This window comes from Mesoplodon densirostris, chromosome 7, assembly GCF_025265405.1.
Source record: "Mesoplodon densirostris isolate mMesDen1 chromosome 7, mMesDen1 primary haplotype, whole genome shotgun sequence".
In the NCBI taxonomy this organism is placed as follows: Eukaryota; Metazoa; Chordata; class Mammalia; order Artiodactyla; family Ziphiidae; genus Mesoplodon; species Mesoplodon densirostris.
In genome coordinates this window covers 77,177,957-77,185,351 of record NC_082667.1, presented here as the reverse complement: position 1 = coordinate 77,185,351, position 7,395 = coordinate 77,177,957, and the positions used below count along the sequence as shown (strand labels likewise).

Below are 7,395 nucleotides of genomic sequence, written 5' to 3'. Positions count from 1 at the left end.
CACACACCCATGCACCAGGTAAGGGACCACGGGCAGACGTTCACTCAGCCTTTCGTGTGTCCCTCACGGAATACACGCTCTCTCCGGGGCGGGGGGAGCACAGACACTTACGGGAGTTTACTTTTCAAACGCGTTGATACAACCAGGTCTCACTTTTGTTTGGATGAGTCAGCAAACGCTTTTTGGAAGCCCCAAAGTCTCCACACCTCCAATGTTTCGCGCTGCCTTAGTCTCAGAGCTCAAGCCCCTACTCTTCAGGCCGCGTCACCATGGGAGACAGGCTGCATGCGGACGCGACGCACGGCGAGCGTGCTGACGTCCTCGAGCCCCGCCCCCACGGTCCCGCCCACTGACTTAAACGGCAGCCCCGCGGCGTGGAGGGCGTAGATGCGTGCGCCAACACCAGGCCCTGCGGGGTGTCTGGAGCGTGGCATGGGGGAGGTTGGCGTAGCTGGGGCCCGTGGCCCTATGTCTTCTGGCTGCGACGCCGGTCCTGCGCACGCTGCGGGGCCGCAGCCGCCGGGCGGTGGGCGCCCGAGGGGCCGGGAGGCGAGCCGGGGCCCCCAGGCGGGTGTGGGCATCGTGTCCGCAGCCAGCGTCCCCGAGGCCGCGCTCGGGCCATGATCCCTTGGTGAAGCTGCGCCGGGACAGCGTGGCCGATATCTTTCCGCGCTCTGAGGACCTGTGCGCGCTGCAGGACTCGGTGCCTCTGCCCTCCGTGCGCGCTTCCCTACAGGAGGGCCTGCTGGACTTCAGGCCGACCGCCTCCGCGGGGTGCACTGGGCGCCGCTCCTGAGCACCCGCTGCCCCTGATCTGTATCCAGAGCTTCTTCCAGCCACGGCTTGTCGAGACAGGTTTGTACTTCCCGCTTCCAGGGCCCCTCGTGTGGGCGCTGAGAAGCGGGGTTTTAAATGGTGCAAGGTGGAGGGTGGGCACTAGAACCAGCGCCCAGTGACCGGGTGTGCGTGCACTAGACGGGGCGTGCGGCCTAGGACTCCTGCCAGCTCGGTGACCCCGGCCGAGTGCCTTAAGGCTTCAAGGTCTCAGTGTTGTCATCTGTAGCGTGGGCTTAACAGGACCCAGTCTCTGTGGCGGTTACAAGGATGCACTGTGTTAATGCTTCTAGACTGTACAAAGTAGAACACTTAGCACAGTTTGGAGCATCGTTAATTGTTGCACAGATGTTACCTGGTCTGTTGAATGACTTTGCCTGGTACACGCCAAAGCGATTAGGAAATGGATATATCCCAGCTTCATTTCCTTTCCATTAAAACAGGGCTCAGGAAAGAAAAAATCTGTTTTTCAGTAGTCGTATCATATAGTGGCAAGAGCACTGGTGTGAAGGCAGCCTAGGGTTTGAATTCCAGGGCTTATGGTGTCTGTGGCCTGGGCAGGTTTCTTTTGCACTACAATCCCCACACTTGTAAAATGACATTAATAACCACTCTTTCTGTGGGTTCTTAGAATTAATTAAGCAGGTTATGTGTGTAAAGTATCCTGGCACTTGAATGAGTTGTCAGAACCAAGGGCTGCTGGAGACGATGCTTCTGCCCTAGGTAATCTTCCCTTCTACTGGGCAGCAAGTAAACACAAGCACAGTAGTCAGTGCTCTGGAAGAAGTGAGTTCTGGTGCTATAGAGCACAGAATCTTGGAAGGGAAAATTCAGGGTAGGATTTTTGGAGGAGGTGCCATCCTTTCTAAGGATATGTAGAAGCTCCTGGGGTGGCAGGAGAGAGCAGTGTGTGTTGAAGTTTGAGAAATATAAGAAAATATGGCAAAACTACTGTACAGGACTGGAACTCAGGGTTTGGGAGAGAAATGAGAGTTGATACTGGAAACTTAGTGGGGCCCAAGAGAAGGGGGCCTTGTTTGTCCTGTCAGAAGTTTGGATGTTTATCCTGAAGGCTGTGGGAAACACCAAAGAACAGTGAGATGAACTTGGGGTTTAGAGGCTCACTCGGACCTCCATGTGGGAGGCAGTTGATTTGGTGCAGGGTGAATTGTAATCTGAGGGTCCCACTGAAGTTATGAAAGGTGGGACTGGGTCTTGCATATCTGAGAGAGAATGGGTAGGGCCTGGTGACCAGTTAGAAAAGGGAGGGCAGCAAGCGTGGGTGACAGTTTACAGCTGCATCTTTTTGAGAGATACAGAGCCCAGTAGGAAGGGATTGGGGGTGGGGAGAGGATCTTACTTCATCTTCAGTGCTTTAGAGGGGCCTGGTAGACGGGTCTGGACCCAAGGTACAGATCTGGGCTTTTTGGGAGGACAGGTGTTTGAAGGCATGGTAGAGACTTAGGTTATCCACAAGAAGATCCAAAGAATCATAGGTCTGAGAGATTTTTAAGTGGGTATATTTGAGGATGTTTATAAGCTGTGAGAAAGCAGCCAGCAGAGGAAGGGTGTAAAGATCTAGGACAGGAAATGATTGTTCATTTGATTTTGAAAAGCTGAATACTTATCGTGTGCCTGGCCCTTTTCTAGGATCTGGGGTTCACACCATCTGTTATCTCTTCTGCAAGGATAGTTCAACTCATCCCCTGGTGAAGAGAAGTCAGATTATTCTTTGCATCCCATTCAGGTATAAGAACTGTTCTGTACCTCTGAAGGGACTTGACTTAACCAGAGTAATAAGTTAGAAATCAAAAGAAATTAGAGCTGGAAGGGACCTTAAAGGCCACTGTACTTAATTTTGCCTGATATTTGACATTGAATGTAAGAAAAATTTATTGTAGAGCCCATTCTCTTCAGAGTTCCTTCACTGAACTTTCTTTATGTCTTGCATCCAGTGGGTCTAGCTTGTAAATTTTGGCCTCCTCCTAAATTTGCTTCTTCATCCATATTACATTTTGCCCAGACTATGGCAGAAACACCTGGGTGGTTTCACGGCCCCTGGGTTCAGTTCCTCTAAGTTCATCTGCCTCCTCGGGTTAAGTGATCTTCTAACAGAAAAAGATGTGCTTAAAATAATGCTGCTAATGGCTTGCCCACACAGAGTTAGTGCATACTAGCCGCCCAGCGTGTGCTCTGCACGGAGGCGTGTAATATGAACTGTGCTCGGCCAAGCCTTATAGGGCTCTTTGCCCTGAGGAAGGGGAGCTTTTTGTGATCACTCCCTTTATCTAGTCGGTCCTTCAGCAGCAGGAAGCCTTTTTCTAATCAGCAGAGGCATCCTTACTCAGCTAGTGGTAGCCCCAGGTCTCACCACCTGTGGAATACAAGCCATGCTCTCTCCCAGGCTTGCTTGGACCAACATCTCTATTTTCATTTCTGTCTCTTCTCACACTTGGACCCCTGGCCTTTAGTCATCCCCACCTGCAGTATTTACAGTGCCCAGCAGGAGTCAGGCTTGAGTGTCTTTTCACACATGTTCCCTCTGCAGCTAATGCACCTCCTACTCCAACTCTGCATAGTCTCATCTTTCCAGACTGTACTTCAGGGTTATCATGAAGCCGTCACTTAGATATAACTTTTTGCCTCCATAGGAAGCTCTGTGCATAAAGGTTACGTTTATTTATCTCATGTGATTGAAATTTTGAGTTTATACATCTTCCTCCTTAATGAAGGCTTTAAGGGTAGGAGTCGTTTCTAATCCTTAGCCCAGAGCAGATGCTTTTGTTTTTATTTAGATACTTTTTTTTTTTTTTTTTTTTTTTTTTTTTTTTTTGCGGTATGCGGGCCTCTCACTGTTGTGGCCTCCCCCGTTGCGGAGCACAGGCTCCGGACGCGCAGGCTCCGGACGCGCAGGCTCAGCGGCCATGGCTCACGGGCCCAGCCGCTCCGCGGCATATGGGATCCTCCCAGACCGGGGCACGAACCCGTATCCCCTGCATCGGCAGGCGGACTCTCAACCACTTGCGCCACCAGGGAGGCCCCTAGATACTTTTTAATGATGATAAAATGTATGGTTTAAATCACTCATTTTACAATAATTTTGCTTTAGGTTGTGACAGAAAAAGAGTTTTCAGAAGTCGTGTTCCTGCGATAAGAAATAAAAATGTGACCTTTCAGTTGTGTAAAGCTCATAAATGCTGTGTATGTCCGTCGGGTGCTCTAAGGAACATGGAGCTAAGTGGGCTAGTTGTGTGAGAGAGAGACTTAACTATGTTAACAAACGTGAGCCTTCATTGTGTCCTGCCAACATTTGATAGTTGCTTTTGGGGCTAACTAAACCAGTAAAAGTTTAAACTGTTCCTCCCCATTAAAGGGATTGAATAATTGGCTTCTTTGGTGCACCTGTGTCTTGTGAATTGTCCAGTTGGGGATGGAGGTTTAGAAAGTGGGTTTCAGTCTTGTTTAAGTGTCTTCCCATCAGACTGGTCTCGTGATTTCCTACACACCATGTTACTTCCTGTCTACCTTTCCTTGGTGTTGTTCAGGCCTGGATTGTCTCCTGTACCTGCTCAAACCTTGGTCCATTCTCATTTGTACCATGGAAGTTTGTCATGCTGGATACTGTCAGAATTAATCTTACTTAAGTTTGTGTTAAGCCACAAACTACATGTTTTGTATATTTTCTGTTTTCTCTGTTTGTTTATATTTTTATGGTTTCTCTTCAAGAAGTATTATGGGAAGGGAAATAGCAAGATGAAGAGCAAAAAAGTCATCATTCTCTTTCAATTGTTAGAACATCTATCTGCAATCATAATTATGATGCACCGTGGTATGTGTTTTTTTTTTTTTTTTTTTTTGTGGTATGTGGGCCTCTCGTTGTGGCCTCTCCCGTTGCGAAGCACAGGCTCTGGACGCGCAGGCTCAGCAGCCATGGCTCACGGGCCCAGCCGCTCCGCGGCATGCGGGATCTTCCCAGACCGGGGCACGAACCCGTGTCCCCTGCATCGGCAGGCGGACTCTCAACCACTGCACCACCAGGGAAGCCCCGTGGTATGTGTTAAAAGAAGAAATATATGTAACGTCCCGTAGGAGCAGCAAACTCAGTGGTGTTGGTGAGGGTGTGTCATGGAAGTAATCACAAAGCAGGTGACTCTTGATTAGGGTCCTGAAAGATTAGTGTGCCTTCCCTGTGTTCAGTAGTGGTCTGGAGGGGTCAGGAAGCCTGCCTTTCAATCTGAGGGAACAGAGAGTTTGAGGTCCTCTCTCTTCTATTGCTCTAGTATACTGCATAGCAGCTAATAAAATACTGGGTTTATAGTTGACATTTAAATCGCTGATTGATCATCAAGATTGGCATGTATCATTGGAAATGAAAATCGGAAGAATCGTATGCTTTTCAGGTTTTTCTTTTTTTTTCCTTTGTCTCAAAAGTATGTAGTACTTTACTGAGTGGTTGGGAATAAAGTTTGCAGTATTCAGTGTATTCAGTTTTAGTACCTAAATAGAATTAAACTGTTGCTGTAAACTGGAATAACACTTTGTTACTGACGAGTTTTAGGATGCATCAGTTCATCAATTACCTGTTTGGGAAGATTGTAGTTAATGATTTTAAGAATGTGGCTATAAACCTCCAATTGACTCAAGAAAAGCAAATAAGTCAAGACTGACAAATGTATAGGCTCTTCATCTTATTGTGTGTGTGGTTTTTTTTTCCTTTTAGTTACTTGTCAAGGTATAAAGAACTCTATCACTGTTAAGACAGTAAACTTCACAGGGTATAATCTGACATGGCAGGGAACAGATCACATGGTCAAGATCTTAAAGGTGATTTGATGTTTAAACTTTCATGAAAACATATGTGATTGAAGCACATTAACATATTGATACAGATGGCAGTTAATTTTTGTCTTTTCATACATGTGAGTGCAGCTTTTGTTTTGTAGAAAGAATATGACCAAATGGTGATGTGAATTGCTGTTGCCTAAACTATAGTGTTGAATCCCCAGTGTTTGCACTTGAGTTTAACAACTCTGTGGTTTCCTATCTTCTTCCTGAGACACTTAATCTCAGGTCCATCCTCGTTACACAGAGTGGTAAATTAGAGAACAATTAATATCACCATTTAAAGAAGTGAGACTGAAATCTCAACCATCCTGAACATAGGAACTGAAGGGGGCTCTCAGCTGTTCAGAGAGTTATTACCAAGCCAGTCGGCTTAATGCTGTTCAGTTTTCTCCATAGCAGAGCTTTCCAGGTCCTTCTTTTGAGCTTATTTATTTTTATACACAATTCTGTATGGATACTGTACATAATACTAAATAGTTGTATTAACTGGGTTTAACTGGTGATGTATTTACATGAAGATCTAACTTCGTCTTGTTGATATCTTTTTAGGGGCTTTCCATTCATCAAAGCTTGTGATGTATGTAATCAGTTGCTGGTGTGTAGCTATCATATTTATGATATATAGGGCTTGAATTGGGAAAGGTGGATGGTCATTCTTCTTGCTTTTTAAACTGACAGAGCCTTACATGAAGCATTTCCCTCTCTGAAATAAATCCATGTAAAACATGTTTGGTCGCTCTCCCAATGCAACTGTGTAGTTGTGTGGATTTGGCGCATAAATGGCAGCCTTGTGGTTATGTCTGTAAACAAGGAAGCCTGTTTTCCAGTCCGCAAATCAGCTGTTACCCAGTGAAACGAACTTGACTGCCATTTCTGACCCCTCACATGGAGCTGTCATACTCAAGAATGTTCACATGTTTTCAAGAAACGTTGTTTGAGGGCTGTATGTACAAATGCCTGATCTGAAAGCCAATATAAAGCAACATCTCCCAAACCTCTGCTCTCTCACCAAGGCCACACACATTCCCTCGCTTATGGCCTCGTGGCAAGCTAATACTGTCAGTATCAGATTCTCCTTCCCAGTGGTCTTGGGAGACTGCATAGTTGCTCTGTGAAAGGCACCACTGCTGAGGTTGAGAGAAGAGCATCTTGGGTGTCAGTCCTGGCCTTGCATTCCCAGAGAGAGGGGTGTGCACCTCGTTCTCCTGTTAGGGTTTTCCTATGCTGCAGGGTTTGCTGCTTGTTGTCAAAATGATGTCCTAGTGACTTGTCTTCTGCGTGGTTATATAATCCCAGCACAGTTCTTTATGATCTGTAGACTTTTATGGGGTTGTGGCCAGGTCAGTTTTTAAATGTTTGGAAATGTCCTATTGAACAACATTGCAGTGTCAGTAAAGCTTGATGGGAGAATTGTATTACTGTTGCCCTAGTTTTGGCTTAAGGGTGGTGAGAAGATGAAATTTTTGATGGGTCAGTTTTAGTTGTGTATGTGTATGTGATTTATTTTTTAAAATTCTAATGTCTATTATTTACAGCTTAGATATGTTGACTTTCTGATTATTCATCAGTCCCTTTACTGATGTATTTTCCTCTGAAAAACTACATTTTCTTCCAGACTGGTTTTTTTTTGCCTTATTTTATTTTATTTTATTTATTTTTTTAATTATATTTAATTATAACAAAGTGAATCAGTCATACATATACATCTGTTCCCCC

At 45.9% G+C, this 7,395-nt stretch overlaps 1 pseudogene; it reads left to right on the top strand.

The window, feature by feature from the left end:
- Nucleotides 1-432: 432 nt before the first annotated feature.
- Nucleotides 433-7,395, top strand: part of LOC132494203 (centrosomal protein of 78 kDa-like) — a 138,377-nt pseudogene continuing 131,414 nt past the window's right edge.